General features: G+C 48.6%; 1 long non-coding RNA gene across 4 annotated transcripts; it reads left to right on the top strand.

The window, feature by feature from the left end:
- The first annotated feature begins 365 nt into the window (after window positions 1-365).
- On the top strand, window positions 366-13338 carry LOC139704137 (uncharacterized). 4 transcript variants are annotated; one of them, XR_011706188.1, is made up of 5 exons: window positions 366-447; window positions 2220-2333; window positions 11100-11290; window positions 11910-11960; window positions 13022-13338. It is a non-coding gene; the product is annotated as an uncharacterized lncRNA (long non-coding RNA). The 4 variants fall into 4 exon arrangements; XR_011706186.1 differs by lacking the exons at window positions 366-447; window positions 2220-2333 and adding exons at window positions 2644-3087; window positions 3270-3453 and having other exon boundaries at window positions 13022-13337; XR_011706187.1 differs by lacking the exons at window positions 366-447; window positions 2220-2333 and adding exons at window positions 2644-3087; window positions 3357-3453 and having other exon boundaries at window positions 13022-13335.
- Window positions 13339-18036: the final 4698 nt, after the last annotated feature.

Here is an 18036-nt window from a genome sequence, read left to right as displayed (position 1 = left end):
GGTGGTTTTGATTTGCATTTCTCTGATTGCTAGAGATGGTGAGCATTTTTTCATGTATTTGTTAATTGATTGTATGTCCTCTTCTGAGAAGTTTCTGTCCAAGTCCTTGGCCCATTTGTTGATTGGGTTATCTGCTTTTTTGTTGTTTAACTTTTTGAGTTCTTTGTACACTCTAGAGATTAGGCCTCTATCTGATGTTTGAGGGGTAAAAATTGGTTCCCAGGATGTAGGCTCCCTATTCACCTCGCATATTATTTCTCTTGCTGAGAAAAAACTTTTTCAGTTTGAATTCGTCCCATTTGTTGATTCTTGGTTTTAACTCTTGTGCTATAGGAGTCTTATTAAGGAATTTGGGGCCTGCCCCCACGAGATGAAGACGAGGGCCAACTTTATCTTCTATTAGACGCAGAGTCTCTGGTCTGATTCCTCAGTCTGCCGTCTTGAAAGGTACCTAAACACGCTCCCCGAGGGAAGAAGCCCCTCATCCCTGGAGCCACCATGCCAAATGGGGTTTCTGACAGGAAGAAGCCCAGAGCCCCCACCTCTGCCAGCTGTCAGTAGTTTGGACACCTGGGATCTCCAGGTCCAGGGGTAGCTCCATTCCCACCATTGATAGCAGGCCCCCCAGCCTGGGCAGTCCAACCCACTCAGCCCTTGGTGCTGACAGACGTAGAAATCCCACCGTGGGGGCCCATGCCAGCACCCACACACATTCTGTCATGTATGATTAAAAAAAATAAGTAAAAATTTTAAAAAAAGGTGGCAGACTGGAGCTGTCTACTGCTGAGGCCCTGTGAGTACTGTTGGGCTTTGGGCCCTGGTGAGAGAGTAGGAAGTTCCTACTGGAGTCAGATGGAGGCCCCAGATGTGGGGGAAGCGGGACTGTGAAGTCATAATGGTGTTCATGAGGGTGGCCCCCAAGGGAGCCCCTGGCTGCAGAGCCAAGCCTGCCAAGGTGCTGGGAGAGGGCCTGGGAGGAAGGGCCAAGGAACAGTTGGCAGGCTGTGGAAGAGGGGGACACAAAGTTTGGAGGTAGGAGGGTGTCTCTGGGAGGAGAGAGCAGCGCCCACCCACTTTGGGCGGGGAGGTAGTGCTGGGGTGGTAAGGCAAGGTCTGGCTGAGGCCCACTGATGCCAGAGGCTTGGCCCCTCCCCAGGTAGAGGGGCCCACACATGGGCTGGGGTTCGGGGGCATGGTATAGCTGTCCCAGATGGCCTGGGACGCACCCATCAGAAGGCAGTGGATGTGCTGCGGAGCTCTGTTTCTCCCAGTTCAGGTCCTCAGTGGTGACTGGACAGGCCAGTTCCAGAAGTGGTGGCAGCCTCAGAGGTCCCCCTATTGATGTGACGGCAAAGGAAACTTTCATTTCTGTGGCCTACCCGTATTCCCCATGGATGAGCATTTCTTCCTTGGCAATGGCTGTCCCGCTCTGCCTACAGCCACCTTCTCACACTGGGCCTTCTTTGCCATCCATTTCCCTGCAAATGCCATGATCTTGTTATTTTTTAGTGCTGAGTAATATTTCATTGTGTATAAATGCCACATTTTTTAATCCATTCATCTATTAAAGGGCATCTAGGTTGGTTCCACATTCTAGCTATTGTGAATTGTGCTGCTGTAAACATTGATGTGGCTGTGTCCCTGTAGTATGCTTTTCTTAGGTCTTTTGGGTATAATCCAAGAAGGAGAATAGCTGGGTCAAATGGTGGTTCCATTCCCAGCTTTCCAAGGAATCTCCATACTGCTTTCCAAATTGGCTGCACCAATTTGCAGTCCCACCAGCAATGTATGAGTGTACCTCCCCCCCCCCCCCATCCTCGCCAGCACTTATTGTTGTTTGACTTCATAATGGCTGCCTTTCTGACTGGAGTGAGATGGTATCTTAGGGTGGTTTTGATTTGCATTTCTCTGATTGCTAGAGATGGTGAGCATTTTTTCATGTATTTGTTAATTGATTGTATGTCCTCTTCTGAGAAGTTTCTGTCCAAGTCCTTGGCCCATTTGTTGATTGGGTTATCTGCTTTTTTGTTGTTTAACTTTTTGAGTTCTTTGTACACTCTAGAGATTAGGCCTCTATCTGATGTTTGAGGGGTAAAAATTGGTTCCCAGGATGTAGGCTCCCTATTCACCTCGCATATTATTTCTCTTGCTGAGAAAAACCTTTTTCAGTTTGAATTCGTCCCATTTGTTGATTCTTGGTTTTAACTCTTGTGCTATAGGAGTCTTATTAAGGAATTTGGGGCCTGCCCCCACGAGATGAAGATGAGGACCAACTTTATCTTCTATTAGACGCAGAGTCTCTGGTCTGATTCCTCAGTCTGCCGTCTTGAAAGGTACCTAAACACGCTCCCCGAGGGAAGAAGCCCCTCATCCCTGGAGCCACCATCCCACCTGGGGTTTCTGACAGGAAGAAGCCCAGAGCCCCCACCTCTGCCAGCTGTCAGTAGTTTGGACACCTGGGATCTCCAGGTCCAGGGGTAGCTCCATTCCCACCATTGATAGCAGGCCCCCCAGCCTGGGCAGCCCAACCCACTCAGCCCTTGGTGCTGACAGACTTAGAAATCCCACCGTGGGGGACTGTGCCAGCACCCACACACATTCTGCTGGCAGCCAGGCTGCAAGTCCACTGAAGCAACTAGTCCATCAGCCTCTGCAGCTGCTACTCAGAGGCCAGGGACTGTGAACAGTGTTTGTCCCAAGAACAGGCAGCCCCAGTCAGCATGGGACAACCAAGATTCATCCCCCTTAATGCTGCCAGTGTCAGTTGCCTCAATTGCAACTTGGAAGACAGATTTGTCCCCAGTTCTTCCATCTCCCATGGCAGAAATGGGCATCTGCTAAAAAAGTAGAGGGACCCCCCAAACCAGAGAACACCATGGGGCAAGTTTGGGATAGAACAGCTCCAGGGCCTGCCCCTAGGCAGAGCACCACCATGAGGACCAAGGGAGAGAAGGCAAAATACAAACCAGGGTAAGCAACCACTGATGTTTGTGCAATTCATGCCATCCCCCAAAGCCTGACCGTGCAGAACCCCTGAAGCTCTCCTGGGAGGAACCATCACCACCTTCAGAAAGGCCACCTTGACTTGTAAGTTTGTCCCCATGCAATCCAGGAACCTGGGAGCCCAAACTAGCTCCCGGATCTCATATCTGTCTTTGGGGTTCTGTTCATCTCCTCCCCAAGTGAAGGAAAGAGAAGCATGAGACAGCATTTACAGGGTAAATCGGGCTTCGACATATTCAGCGCCACTAACTAGACCATCCCTATAGTGGTCACTTTACAGGGGACAAAAACCAACTCTGTTCTTGGAGCCACGAGGGCCACTCCTTTAAGTGACAAAAGGCGCCCCCTTACAGGAACCCTGAATTCCACCTCGGAGCATCAATACCTCCATGAACCAGGCTGCATATATTTACAGAGGGAATCATATCACCCATTTCCCTGGTGGTAAAGGTGAGGCTCTGGGAAAGGACATGAATTATGAGTTAGTCAAGGTCCTGCCTGGAAGAGCTGGGACTGGAATTCTGGAAATCTGGCTCCAGAGCCTCATGTGCAGAACCCTGCAGGGGAGGCCTGATGCCGGGAGCTTGGAATGGGGGGACCCATCAAGTTGGGGTGGGGGGCTCAGAGAAGAATGAAGAGATGGGTGTGGCTGGGGAATTCGTCCAGAGGGGGAGACCAATAGGAGAGGGAGGGGATCCAGTGAGGGGACTGCATGAGCAAGGCCAGGCAGCTGGAGTGTGTGGGTCAGGCAGAGGAATGACCTGTGAGCAGCTGGGGGTGCAGGGACGGAGGGGGACAGGATTCAGAAGGAAAAGAAGGTTGGGCCACACCATGGAAAGAGCCAGGTCTGGCAGGGAGACACCACCCCTCCCTGCTCCATGCTCCAACTGTCTTTGAGTCTGTGCCTTGAACTTCCCCAAACCCTCCCTTCTCACCACCTCCACTGGCCCTATTCCACCCCTCCCAGCTCTCACCTCCTCCCTGCCTCGCCCATAACAAGACAAAAAGCTCAAAGCTGCTGGCCATTTCCATGTAGTTCTTTTCCCTGCACCTTGTCCCCACATCTGTCTTAACTTGAACTCCAGGTCGGCTCTGTAGGGGCAGTGGTGGGTGACACACAGGATCTCCCTGCTTTAGAGCTGGAGAAACTGAGGCCCAGAGAAGTAATTTCTACTTCTATTTCAGATCTTGGGCCATCACCCCCTTGAGGAAGCCCTCCCTGCACTCTCTACTACCCTGTCAGGCCTGGTTTTTGGTTATTTGTTCTCAGAGGACCAAGGATTTTTGCTGTAGAGAACTGGCCTCAGGTTGTCACTGTCTATTCATTCACATGGATTAGTTTATGTCTTTCTATGTCACTTGGCATGCAGGGGACACTGGAGAAACACTGAGCGACTGAATGACAGTTTGGGTTCTTGTGACAAGTAACAAGAAGAGGTGTTAGTAGAACATGGATGGGGCACCACATGGTCCCCACTTGGGGTATAAAAAGTCTAGGAAGCTTCTATAAGGGGGTGATGACCTGGTTGGAGCTTGAAACCTGAGTTGCTGGTAGCAGCTGGAACATGCAGGGTGGTACCTGGCAGGAGGTGAGCCCCTGGCTCCTGTCACCTTCAGGAATCTGGGTTCAAGGTCCAGTGGTCTAGGTAGCTGGGAATGTGGGCCTGTGAAGGCCTCTGCCCCAAGCTCCATAACCCCAGGCGACTTTGAGGCAGGCAGGGTGGCACACCCTTCCTCTGCTCACTTCCCTTTGTCCAGTGGTAGCCAAGGGGCATCTGACTCACCTCCTCTTTGCCCCACTTCCCCACAGTGAGATTTATTTTAAAGTTACCTGAAAATCCCTCCAGCCTTCCTGATTCAGCCACCCTGTCCTCTGTGATTCTCTTGTGAAGGTCAACTGAGGGTCCCTGAAGGACTGCAGCCCATGCACCTCACTGGCTCAGCTTACCCACCCCACCCTGTGGCTCTCCACTCTCCCCCACCAGGTGGCAGAGGCCTCTGGAGGTCTTCCCACCAGGAGTCTAGAACAGGCTTATTTATGTAGAATAAAAAAAATTATGTATTTCATCCCATTTTCCTGGTCTTTGACAAAACAATTCTATTTGCATAAGACTAATAATTCAGTGACCTCCTTAAAGGCCATTTTTCTCTTGATTCTGGCCCATACAGAGGCCATGCTCTGTTAGAGTGGGAAAATAATTTTTTCTTGGTCAGATTTATAGCTATAAGCAGAGCACTCTGTGAAAATTCTTTCTAGTGAGTAGTCTGGGCTTAATATTTCCTATACTTACAAATTATGAAGGAGACCTTCCAAACATTGTGGTTCCTCTGTGCACCTCATATCCCTTCTCATTATCTGGACCACAAGCCAATTTCAAATTTCCCCATCCAAGCAAATGGCCTAAGGACAGAGAACTCCCAGATGCTCAAACAACAAGGAAACCAGAGAGCCAGGACAGGGCCTCTGTAGTAGTGAGGAGCCTGACCAGAGAGCCAAGTAAAATGAAAGCCTCCTGCTACCCAACTCTGAGGGCAAAGCTGCCAGGAAGTGAGAGGGAAGGGGACATCATGTCTCTGAGCCTCCACTTTGCCCCAGGATCACAGAGGTCAGGGTGAGACCTGTGCTATGCATCTAAGCAGTCTGCCACCAGGTCCCATGTGGGAGAAGGTGGATGTCATCTTAGCAAAAGAGTTTTCTCTTGGACCCCACAGGAGTGGGTCCTGACCTGGAAGAGGATGGTCTGGTGGCTGGTCCAGCTGAGCTGCCAGGTTGAGAGGCCAGCACAGATGTGCACCTAGATGCAGCCTTGCTCATGGTGGTGCTGGTGCCCCGAGGCCAACTTGGGCATTTCTGCTTGGGTGGGCCCTTTGGGGATGGCACTGAAAGGAGGGGCCTAGGTGGCTCCAAGATCATGGTTGCTGTTTGTCCTGTGTAACTTGGTCACCATGGAAATACTCTGGTGGTGGGGGCCACAGAGAGTCAGGCCCAAGCTTGCCTCATAGGTCTGTCTGGTGCTCGAGGGTCCCTCCTCTTAGAAAGGAGATGCTCATTACCCACAGGCTGCTCCCAGGTTCTCTGCTCTCAGGTTCCACTGAGGACACTGCCAAGGGCATAGTCATGCAAGTTGGTCTTTCTGGGGTGGTGCTGGCCCCTCGATTTCTGCTTGGGTGGCCTTTGTGTCAAGCATTAAATGGAGGGGAACTGGTGACTCCCTGCTCATGTTTGCTGCTTGTCTTTTGTCCCTTGGTCACTGGAGGTATTCTGGTTAGAGGTGCTGCAGGTTTTCATGCTCCAGGCTTGCTGTCTGGGCTTGGAGTTTCTCTTCTTTTGGAGCAGATGCTCAGTGCTCCAAAGGCCAGTATCACATCTGGAGGGAGGTCTGTAGTCGTAGAAGCCAGTGATTCCACAGCATGGACTTTCAAGTGCAGGTGGCCTTTCTGGAAATGGTGTTGGTCCCCTGCATTGATCGTAGGGGTTTCTGCTTCGGATGACTTTGGAGATGGCAGTAAAATTAGAAGCACCCATAGCTAGGGTGTCTTAGCAGGTCCTAAGCTGGACCCATGGTGCCCAAGTCCTGGAAAGTCCCACAAAGGAGAATAAGCCAGGGCAGTCCCTGCCAGAACCTGGACTCTCCAGCCTTTGAACCCAAAGGTGCAGGATGCCAGCCTTGCCTGCCTTGAGTGTAGTAGTTGTCAAGTGCTTCACAGTCATTGCACAGGAGCATTGCTGGCACAGTCAGGCATTTCATTGAGATGAATCCAAACCAGGGGAACAGGTTTTTGAGCAGTATTGGATGTGGGAATATATAATGTGATTGGCTTTCTAGAAGGTAACCTCATCGCCATGGTTCCTGATGGGCACTGCTGAAAATACAGAACCATCCGGAGGACTGAAAATTTGATGAGTCATTCATTTATTTATTTTTATACCACATATTGAACCTGGGGTTCTTAACCACTAAGACACATCCTCAGACTTTTTTTTAAAAATATGTTTATTTAGAGACAGATTCTAGCTAAGTTGCTTCAGACCTCTCTAGTTTGCTGAGGCTAGTTTTGAACTCCATATTTTCCTGTCCCATCTTCCCCAATGCTTGGACTACGGGTGTGTGCCTCCAAGCCCTGCTGGGCCTTTCATTTTGGCCAGATCTGAGCCTCTTAGTACTTTTGTTAGGAAATGGCCAGGAGGAGGGAGAGTGGATCTTAAATGGATGGTTTGTTATTGTAAAGGGCTGGGGATTATAGTTTGAATTAATCTAACAGTCTTCTTAATATTGTCCTGAGCATTGAATTTACCCATATTGACCCTACCTCTCCCCCTGCCCAATGCCACTGTGGATCACTGAGGGTTCTCTATGGTCTGAGTTTAGCCACAACCCTTTTCTTGGTTACTTCTCATAATGACACACTCATGAACTGCATATCTTGACTGGTAACTAAAGCTTTCGTTGGTGCTTTCAAATATGAAACTATAAATTTGTTATCAAGTGACTTGTCTAGAAATCATTTTCTTCCAAATTGTTCCAAAGAGGTCAGACTGGAAGAGGACCTAGTCACTGGCCAGGCTGACCTTCTTCAGGTGTTCCAGCCCCTCAGTGATTTCCATCAGTTCCCCCTCTTTGTAAAATCATGCAATAGACTTGTGTTTGGGGAAGCAGCAGGCTTAGGATTGAAGCAGGAGTTCAACTGAGGTTTTCAGCAGGAGGCTATGATAGGAGTCCTCAGTGCTTCCCCAGTGAGCTTGCCTTTTAATAGCAGGTAACCCTGGGAATGGGACAGCTATCAACAACTAATAGATATCAGTACTCACATGAAACAGCTGATGTGCTGTGTTCACCAGCCTATTCTTTTTTTTTTTTTTTGATATTGTTTTTTAGTTGTCAATGGACCTTTATTTTATTTATTTATATGTGGTGCTGAAAATTGAGCCCAGTGCCTCACACATGCTAGGCAAGCACTCTACCACTGACCCAAACCCCAGCCCCATCAGCCTATTCTTTAAGAAGAAAGGATGTTCATAACCTGTTAGTGTCAGGAAAGCCAAAGGAGCACATGTACTAGTCTCTGGGGAGTAGTAGCCTTCTAGGGCAGGCTCCCTGACTGTGTGTTAATTAAGTGTCCTGGTCCATGTGGGCAAGATGAAAGTCAACCTCAGTGTGAACTGGGAAGCACAGAGCTGATGACCAAAGAGAGCTGTTCTTTGACACTGCATTTCCTTCATCTATCCTGTTTAGCATGAGGAAGATTTTTTTATCCTTGTGGAAATTGAGTTAATAGGTGGTAAATAAATATCTTAGTTGCTTGTGATGTGGCTGAGGAGCACTTTCAAGTGTTTAAAAAACTGGTTTCTGTATATCATTGTATAGCTAATTGCAATTCTTGTGAAACTTTCTCATAGGCTGTTTCTGGTTTTATTGGGATTTTTTTCAGCTGCATTGTGAATTGGATGAAGGACATTTTCCCTTCTTATAAATGGTTTTGTGGAATTTTGAGATTTGGGTTTTTATTCACATTTGAAGGGAATAAATCAACCAGCCTTAAGAACATGACATCTTTCTGATGGATAGAAGCAATTCAAGGAAGAATAAGGATGATGTCTTTTAGAAATGCTATAGGAATATTTGTTTGGGGGTCAATAAATAACATGCTTAGAGTTTAATAAATATTTTGTTATGTCATCGTAGTTTCTACATTTTTGTATTCTAGTAGAATTTTATCTAGTTTTAATATTTGTTTTTAAGCAGACATCTTTATCTTGAGAGATATCATTTAGTGTTACTTTTCAAAATTTGCAGCTGTGTAAATCCAGATGCTTGGTGAAGCTGCTCTAGTGTGAGGAAAGCCTCTCCTGTTAGGCCAGGAGCCTGTAAGGCACCATCAGCACATATGAAACCTGCTATGTATTATAAGCAACAGGAAATAGCACAGAAGCTGCAAGTGCATTTAGGTCATTTGGAAGTTGAATTCTTGTCATATCTTTACTTTGCTTAACATATCTTCTCCCCTTTAGTTCTTTCTTATAGTAATTTGAAGCTGATGAATTTACTGGTATTTTCAGGAGAGCATATACAATTAAAATATTTTTCAATTCAGTATCAGTTCAAAGAACTTAGCATCACCTGCCTCTCACCTTTGGTGGGAAGGTAATGAGCAGCCACTTAGCTCTGTGTGCACAAGGATGATGGTCCTGAGTCTCCTGGGATGGCTAACTAAATCTGGAAGTTCCTTAGGAGATGGAAAGACATCAGCTCCTCATGTTCCATTCAACAGTGAGCACAGGGCGCTCAGTGAACATGCATTCGGTTTGTGAGTGTCCCCTGCAGGGACTGGTCTCCTATTCCCTTTCCAGACCTCAAAGCTGAATTGTCTGTCCTTCTCTCTGCTCCAGTAGCCTCAGCTATTGAGTACTATTGCCTCTGAGATGCTTCTTGGTTCATACTACTGGGATCTTGCCTCCAAAGTTTAGTTGGAAGAATAGGAGGAAACTGTTGCTTTAAACTGCACACAAAACAAAAGGAAGTGGCTTTGCCTTTCCCTAAAGACATGGAGATAGAGAAGTCCGTTTCCGTGGTCGTGGCCATGCTATGGAACAAATTTTTGGCCATTCCACACCATCCTTGCTTCTTATATGTTTTGTGCATCAGTGAATTTTTTAGCCCTAGCATTTTCACCTATGGGAGGCATGTAGAAACGGAGGCACAGAAATGCCAGCACCTTGCCGTTTCATGGGGTCCTCAGGTCTCTGCCTGCTGCCCCACCAACTTTCCCCACAAACCTCTGGAATTTCAGCAGTGCCCTCTGCTGTGAGCCTGTGGAGCCAGACTAAGTTAGACTTCCCGTGACTCAAACTTGGAAGTGATACCCCATGAGGCTTGTTGATTTCTGTTTCTTAGAAACCAGATGCTGATGTGGATCCACTGAGAGAGGAGGGAGCTACAGGCTTTGGGCACAGGATGCTGTGGTGTTTGAAATCCCCTGTAGTGTACCCCATCATACGATCGGAAGAGACATTGGGGCAATTTGATTTCGCACAGGAATTAGAATTCTATGGCAAAGGGGAGGCTATCTCTGAAAATAACCCTCCAGTGGTGCAGAGTGGGGACCATGGCCAAGAGAGGAGCTGACTTTCCCTCTGTCACTGTGGGACTCAGGTCATGGTAAAGTTGGATGTCATCCTTTGTCCCTTAACTTGCTATGTCATGTTATCTGTATATTTGTGCATTAGAGACGCATGACTCCTGGATTAGGGTTTCTCAGGGAGTCCATGTATGTGTGGGCACATGTCCCTGATGACAACCTCTAAAGCAGATGCTAGAATGACCCCTGGGAACATGTTGAGAAGCTATGGAGGCCCTGCAAAGCACAATGACTTCCTCAGGGCCACACACATACCCACAAGAAGGGGAAGGGTCTCAACCAAGCTCTGTCTCCCCAAACCAAGGGAGCTGGCTACACCCGGGCCTGTCTGAGGGCCTGATCCAGGGTGTGTTGGTGTAACTGGGTCCACCTGTGCCTATGTCATGGGAAGACTGCAGCCCAGTGGGCCATTGGAACCATCTTGTGTAAGAAAGGGACTCAGCAAAGGACTTCCTGAGACAGTGACCTCACTTCCTTGGCCATGGAACTCACAGAACTTGGAACCCTGGTAGCTAGGCACTCACAGTCCACAAACAGTCCCAGTCTGCTCACTGGTGTTGAGACAGCAAGCCCAGAGCCATGAGTTCTTGTTGTCTACAGATCTGTGGGTGCTTAAGCCTCAGGGCTTTTCCTGAGTGTGGAGGTGCTGGATAGCTCTGTGTCCCAACGACTCTGGCAATTTTTCCCAAGGAGACCAGAAGTGAGACAGGACAGGGCACCACAGGTGTCCATAGTTTAACCCACATTCAGATTCCCCTTTCAAAAGTGCCAGATCTCACCAGGTTTGTGTGTATGTGTGTGTGTGTGTGTGTGTGTGTGTGTGTGTGTGTGTGTGTGTGATGTCTCCTGAGAATATGGAGGGAAAATATTTTGATTTCCCCTGACGTATGGCAGTGATTCCTTTTGCAAATGGCTACCGTTTTCCTGTTGAAATGTCCCTCTTTGATTGCCCATCCTAGGGAGAAGATGACCAAGGCTCATCAGTGGATGTGTCCTGTCTTGTGGAAACCCTCACAGTACTTCTCTGGGAGCTCGAGGATGGCCTGGTGCCTACCCTGCAGCAGGGTAACACCCCCTATGTCCATGGGGTTTTGTATTTGTACCAAGATTTGGCCAGTACCCAGAAGGCTCTGGAGCTGCTGGGTAAAAGGTGTGTATCACCTCCAAGCCCTGGCCCATGGCCATCTCCTGGCCTGGTGTTGGGAATGCCGGGCATCACTCTGAACCTCCGTCAGCTCTGAGGAAAGTAGGGTTTTTCAGAGGAGAACTCTGCCTGGGTGTTTAGAAATCCAAGTAGGATGAGCCCTAGGAGTGTTTGCCTCAGAGTGGTCCTGAGACACAGGCTGGCGATGGCTCTGGCCTTTCCCTGGGGGCCTGTCCCCTCCCTGAGAGGAAGTTCTCTGCCTCAGACCTCACTCTTCTGAGGCCTCATGAAAAGCAGTTTCCACATTTGGGAAGGAGTCTGTGGGTTGCATCTGGGAGGGTTCCAACCTGCCTGTAGACAGAACAGGGACCCCTGGGGTCAACTGAGAGGGTCCTGGCCCTGAGGTAGCCAGGCAGCAGGTGGTTGGGTTCATTCATGGCTCAAGTATATATGAAGCACCTACCTTTGGCAGGCACGTGGCTTATCATTTAGGAATCCGTGCAGACAAACTCTCCCAGCCCTCCTGAGCTCCCGTTATTGTCAGTAAGTTAGTCCAGTCCACGAGGCATCTCGACAGATGAGGGACACAGGATATTAGAGGTCACAGCCTCCTGGTATTCTCTAGGTATGGACGCCTCCAGCCATATGTTGAGGAGGAGTACCTTCAAGACAAGAAGTGAGTGGTCTTTGGGCCAAGAGGGAGGGCTGCTGTCTCGAGAGTGGTCACTTGGGGGGCTGTTGTAGAGGATGGCTGGGCAGACCTCAGGGTCTACCCTGTTGTTTCCCAGCAGAGGACAGAGGTCTGGGGCTTACTCTGTAGAAGGAACAAAGCAAGCTGTGGTGGGATTCTGGGTACCCAAGGAAGAGAGGCGTGGCTGGAGCCCAGAGCCAGGCCCTGTGAGGATCCCTCTCCAGCACAGCCAATCCCAGCCTGGATTGCCCATGCTTTTTTGTATAGAGACTGGACAGAAAGTGAGGGGAGAATCCTACCCACACATGTGCCTCACAGTTTTGCCCCCTTTGCTCTGCTGCATGTGACCTGCTTGGACACTCTCTGGGAAGCTCCCCATGCAGGGGGCCTTGGGAGGTTCCAGCTGAAGGAGAGGCCCTTTACATCATTATCTTCCAGTTGGTACAGGTGGTGACCCAAGCTGCCATCCCATTCTTTCAAAGTCAGCCATCTTCCCTGGCAGCTACATAAAATTCACACACACACAAATGCCAGAGGCAGGGGGTCAAGAAACGATTAGACCAGAAGCCTCCACTTCTCCTAGAATGTTTTCTCGCTGCCCTAGTTCGAAAGTCCTTGAGGGCACCTCCCACGTGTGAGCACCTGCGCATTGTGCCAGATGCCCCACCACAGCTATCCGCCTCCTCCCACTAAAACTGTCTATTTTATTTTTTGTGATGGTGGTTTTTTTTTTAAATGTCTGGGATGGCATTGTAAGTATTTTAGTAACAAACATTTATGTTGACACAATCGTGCTCAATCCATTCACCAGGCTGTGCCACCCCCAGCACTGAGTAGCTGAAGATGGAGCCCCCTTAGAGCACAGGGGTCCTGTGGGGCCCCTGTGCATGGAGCCGAGATGACTGCCTAAAGGGTGGTGAGGATTTCAGGGCATTTTATCCCCTACTGTGTTCTGTGACGTTAACTAGGTTAGATGTCATGTGACACTACAAACCCTCTTCATATAAGACAGCAAACTTAATATGTGTCTTCTTATTGCTCCACAGATCATGACTCACCTTCTTCTCATTCCCTAAGAAACAATACTGAAGTTAGACCAGTTAATTACTCTGTAATGGACTGAACAGTTGGAATAGAAGGAAGAGTTCCATGTTTTGCATTCCAAATAGAAAGCTGTGCCTTGGGCTGGGCTGTAGCTCAGTGGCAGAGTGCTTGCCTAGAATGTATGAGGCACTGAGTTCAATCCTTAGCACTACAAAAAAAAAAAAAAAAACTAAACAAAGAAAGGCATGCTGTTGATCTAAAACTATTAAAAAAAGAAAGAAAGAAGGAAAGAAAGGATAGAAAAAAAAAAGCTGTGCCTCTTGAATAGTTAGTCCCATTGAGAATGCAAGGGAAATGTTCATAAAGAAAATTAAAGTGCTGCTCCAGGGCATATGTGAATGATAAGAAAGCAAAACAGCTGATAGGGATAAAGTTTTCATAGTCTGGAGAACAGATGAAACAAGCCACGTTCCCTTAAGCCAAAACTGCATCCAGATAAGGCCAAAACATTAGATTTGTCTGATGCCAAGAGAAGGGAGAAAGCTCCAGAAGAAGTCTGAAGGTGGCAGAATTTGGTTCATGATGTTGGAGGCAAGAGGCCCATCTCCATATAAGACAAGTGCAGGGTGAAGCAGCAAGTGCTGATGTAGAAGCTACAGCAAGTCATGAAGAAGATCTTGCTAAGCTATCTGATGAAGACGCGATATGGTTGAGTTTCTCGGTGTCCCCCAAAAGCTCATGGGTGAGACAATGCAAGAAGGTTTAGAGGGGAAATGATCCTGTTATGAGAGCCTAAAGCCAATTAGTGAATTAATCCCCTGGCAGGATGAACAGGTGGCACAGATAAAATGGGGTGCCCACACCCTCCCCAAGCCTGGAGGTGTAGGCGCCACCTGTGGAGGAGTCCAGTTGCAGTGTGGAAGCGAACAGCAGCCATCCTCAACGTTCCACATTAGGGTTCCACATTGGAGGTTCCCAGGAACCAGCGGCATCCCTCTGTGGGCAGGGCATTCATCAGGGAGCCTGGGCACCCTAAGGCCCTTTGGGGAGTCCAGTTGAATCGGTGGCTGCATGGAAATAGGCGTCCAAATAGGAGCATCCTCATCCATTGGCGGTGGCGGGAGTCTGCTTCCAGTGCAGTGGAGGTGTTGGCAGCATTGCTGGTGGCCAGGTCGGGACTCCAGTGGCCACAGTGTGGAGCGCTGGCTGTGACGACAGTGACAGCGTAGGGCAGCGGGCCTCAGAGTCAGAGGGCGACCAGAGGATGGGGTGCCCTGTGCTGTGGCTTCCCCAGGCCACTTGTCTTGCTCCTGGCAGGGCCTGCCTGCTCGGGAAGCAGGACACGGCAGGCGGCGGTACCCACACAGCCTCTGAGGACCTTATGCTGCCCACGCAGGGGGCGCCTGGCACCGGCCCTGAGCCCCCCGGGTGGCAGCTCGCCCCACCCCGGGTTCGCCCTGCCCCTCCCTGGGTTGCGGCCTCTGCGGGAGGAGTAGGCCCGCTGCCAGCCGGGGCAGCCTTTGGAGAGGACACCCACCCTCCCCAGCGACATCTCTCCTGGGCTGTGGCCACTGAGAGCAGAGGCAGTGGGGGGTGGGGCTACAAATCCTCCCCCTCAAAGCGCATCCCTGGGGCGGGACAAGGGTGGAGGGCATAGATGGCAGAGGGATACCCAAGACGTGCCGTCCTTGGTCTTGGTCTTCTGCCACCCTTAGACACAGAAATGTACTTAAAAAAATTAATTAGCTCTAATTAGTTGTACATAACAGCAGAATTCACTTTGGTTCATTGTACAGAAATGGAGCACAGCTTTTCATTTCTCTGGTAGAACACGATGTAGAGTTGCACCATATGTGCAGTCCTGCATGTACCTAGGGTAATGATATCCGTCTCGTTCCAACCTCTTTCCTACCCCATGACCATCCCTCCTATCCTTCCCCTTTGCCCCAAGTTCCTCCATTCTTCCCTTGCCCCCCTCATTATGGATCAGCATCCACTTATCAGGGAGAACATTCAGCCTGTTGTTTTTGAGGATTAGCTTTTTTCACTTACATAATATTCTCCAACTCCATCCACTTACCTGCAAGTGTCATAATTTTATTCTCTTTTAAAGCTGATTCCATTGTGCACATATACCACATTTTCTTTATCGATTTAGCTCTTGAAGGACTTCTAGGTTGGTTCCACAGTTTACCTACTGTGACTTGAGCTGCTATAAACATTGATGTGGCTGCATCACTCTAGTATGCTGATTTTAAGTCTTTTGGGTATAGATTGAGGAGTGGAATTTCTGGATCAAATGGAGGTTCCATTCCATGTTTTTTGAGGAAGCTCCATACTTCTTTCCAGAGTAGTTGCACCAATTTGCAATGCCACTAGCAATGTATGAGTATACCTTTCCCCCCCCCCCCCACATTCTCAGCAACACTTATTGTTGCTTGTATTCTTGTTAATTGCCATTCTGGCTGGAGTAAGATGGTCTTAGAGTAGTTTTGATTTGCATTTCTCTAATTTCTGGTGAAGTTGAACATATTTTCATATATTTGTTGATCGACTGTGTATCTTCTTCTGTGAAGTGTCTGTCCATTACCTTAGCCCATTTATTGATTGGGTTATTTATTCTTTGGGTATTGAAGTTTTTGAGTTTTTTATATATCCTGGAAATTAGGGTTTTATCTAATGTGTGTGTAGTAAAGATGTTCTCCCACTCTGTGAGCTCTCTCTTCATATTATTGTTTCCTTTGCTGAGAAGAAGCTTTTAAGTTTGAATCCATCCCATTATTAATTCTTGATTTTATTTCTTAAGTACAGGGTCTCTGGTCTATTTCCTAGGTCCTTGATCTACTTTGAGTTTTGTGCAAGGTGAGAGATCACGGTTTAATTTCAGTCTGCTACATATGGATTTACAGTTTCCCCAGCACCATTGTTGAAGAGGCTATCGTTTAGCTAATGTATGTTTTCGGCACCTTTGGCAAGAATTAGATAACTACATTTATGTGGGTTTTTCTCTGTATCTTCTATTTTGGACCATTGGTCTACATGTGTATTTTGGTGCCAATAGCATGCCATTTTTGTTACTACAGATCTGTAGTATAGTTTAAGGTTTGATATTGTGATGTCTCCTACTTCACTCTTCTTGCTAAGGATTGCTTTGTCAATAAGGATTTCTCTGTGTCTATTTTTCCAAATGAATTTCATGATTACTTTTTCTATTTCTATGAGGAATGTTATTGGGATTTTAATTGGAATCACATTAAATCTGTATAAGGTTTTTGATAGTGTGGCCATTTTGACAATATTAATTCCATGAGGGAGGAATTGGAATCAGGTACCTGCTCAAAAGGGGACGGATCCGATAGCCATGCCCACCTCAAAATGGCAAGGAATGCTTTTCAAGATGTAGTCGGTGTGCTTCCAGAGCCGGGGTGTCTGGTGATGTCAGGGGAACCGATGGCCTTGTGCTGTGGGGAGGTAGCAGCTGAGTGACCTGCGTGGGAGTGGAGCGGAGTCTCGGTGGTCTGCAGATGTGTTGGTAGGTGGTTCTGCTAAGGCGCTGGCCAAGTGTTAAGTGAACTGCAACTTTGGCTTTGGGTCCTGCTCAGACACTGAGGCCCGGAGTCCTGAGCGAGGTCACAGCGCTGGTCATTTCTGTAGAGAGAAGCTGTACAGGGGCCTCTAACACTCTCAAGAGATGCAGAATTCTACTAGGAGAGATCTGGGTCACAGAGCAACACAGATGCTGCTTCCCTCTGGTCCGCCATCTTGAAAGTCTTTTCAATTTCTTTCTTTAGTTTTCATTGTATAGGTCTTTCATCTCTTTTGTTAAATTTATACCCAAATATTTCATTTTTGAGGCTATTGTGAATGGGATAGTTTTCCTAATTTCTCTTTCAGAGGGTTCATCACTAATAGATAGAAATGCATTTGATTTATGGATATTGATTTCATATCCTGTGACATTGCTGAATTTGTTAATATTAGAAGTTTTCTGGTGGAGTTTTTTTGGATCCTCTATGTGTAGAATCATGTCATCAGCAAATAGTGATAGTTTGAGTTCTTCTTCCCCTATTCCTATCCCTTTAATTTCTTTCATCTACAGCTCTGTCCTGTAGTCTAAGCTGTAGTGGAGTTTAAACAGCAGTATAGTTTAAACTCTGGCTAGAGTATCAGGGACTATGTAGAGTAGAAGGTGAGAGAGGGCATCCTTGTCCTGTTCCAGTTCTGAGAGGAAATGCTTCCAATCAGAAATGCACTTTGAGGATGAAGAGGTCCTAGTTCCTCTGCTCTCTCCCCCCACAGCCCAGGTGGGATGTCTCTTAGGAAGGTGGGGGTCCTCTCCCAAGGCTGCCCCACCTGGCAGATGGCCTAGTTCCCCTGCAGAGGCCACATCGGGGATGGGGCGAGCAGCCACCCGGCGGGCTCATGGCCAGTGCCAGGCGAGGCAGGTGTGGGCAGCCTAAGGTCCTCAGCAGCTGCCTGGGTATTGCCACCCCCCTCGTGCAGCTTCCTGAACAGGCCGCTCAGCCAGGACCAAGACCCAGGGCCTGGAACAGCCACTGCAGAGGCCATTCCAGCCTCTCGTCACCCTTCCACTCTGAGGCTCACTGCCCTGCGCCCTCGCTGCCGCCGCCAGCCTGGAGCTCTTCACTGTAGCCACCGGACTCCCCACATGGTCGCCAGATGCCACTGCAGCAGGATTCCTGTTACCCCAGCAGGATGAAGATGCTCACCACTGGACGCCTCTGTGTCCTCAGCCCCGTTTCCAGACTCTACTGGTGCTGCCGCCACCGTGCAGCAACCAAACTCCCAAACCCCAGCTGGACTATGATGCTGCCCACCAAGGGCCCAACGTCAATGCCCTTCACCCCCCGCCATGATGCCTGACTCCAGTGCCCCATGCCAGCTCCCGGATGAAGCTGCATGTTGTTGCTGCCACCACCAGACTCCATCATGGACGCAAGACAGCGATACGCAGCACTGGATGCCCACTTCACCCACTGCAGCCAGACTCCTGTGG

Source organism: Marmota flaviventris, unplaced genomic scaffold, assembly GCF_047511675.1.
Source record: "Marmota flaviventris isolate mMarFla1 unplaced genomic scaffold, mMarFla1.hap1 Scaffold_318, whole genome shotgun sequence".
Lineage (NCBI taxonomy): Eukaryota > Metazoa > Chordata > Mammalia > Rodentia > Sciuridae > Marmota > Marmota flaviventris.
The sequence above is the reverse complement of the archived record's forward strand: the minus strand, read 5'-3'. Positions and strand labels throughout refer to the sequence as shown.